Below are 450 nucleotides of genomic sequence, written 5' to 3' on the forward strand. Positions count from 1 at the left end.
TAGACAGCTGGTGGTCTGTGTGAAATGTGCTTATGATGAAGCAATCCATCTGTTTTTATATCATCAGTAAGAATGTTGAGCTTTATTTAGTTACAGAAGATGCATGCAACGTCCAAATATCTTGATAACCAAAGGAGCCCATTGCCAAAGCTGCGAGGTATCAAACAGAGCTCATCTTACAGGGAGGCTTCATTCGGTGCAGTGATATTTAGATTTTCCTTTTCTGAGCACTCCGTAGATAGTGTCTAGCTTGTATACCAGTGATGCCTTCTTTTATGTCATCTTCTCATCTGCGTTTCCATAGTGATCATCATCCCAGGCCAGCAGGTGGTACAGCAAGGCACCCCCGCCACTTTTACGTGCATCTATGAGCAGGACGGACAGGCCACGCCCGTCTGGTATGGTCCGGATGGGAACGTAGTACCTCTCATTCAGGCCTGTAAGTAAACC

Source organism: Diadema antillarum, unplaced genomic scaffold, assembly GCF_040938485.1.
Source record: "Diadema antillarum isolate AM-2024a unplaced genomic scaffold, OU_Dant_1.0 seq00001103_RagTag, whole genome shotgun sequence".
Lineage (NCBI taxonomy): Eukaryota > Metazoa > Echinodermata > Echinoidea > Diadematoida > Diadematidae > Diadema > Diadema antillarum.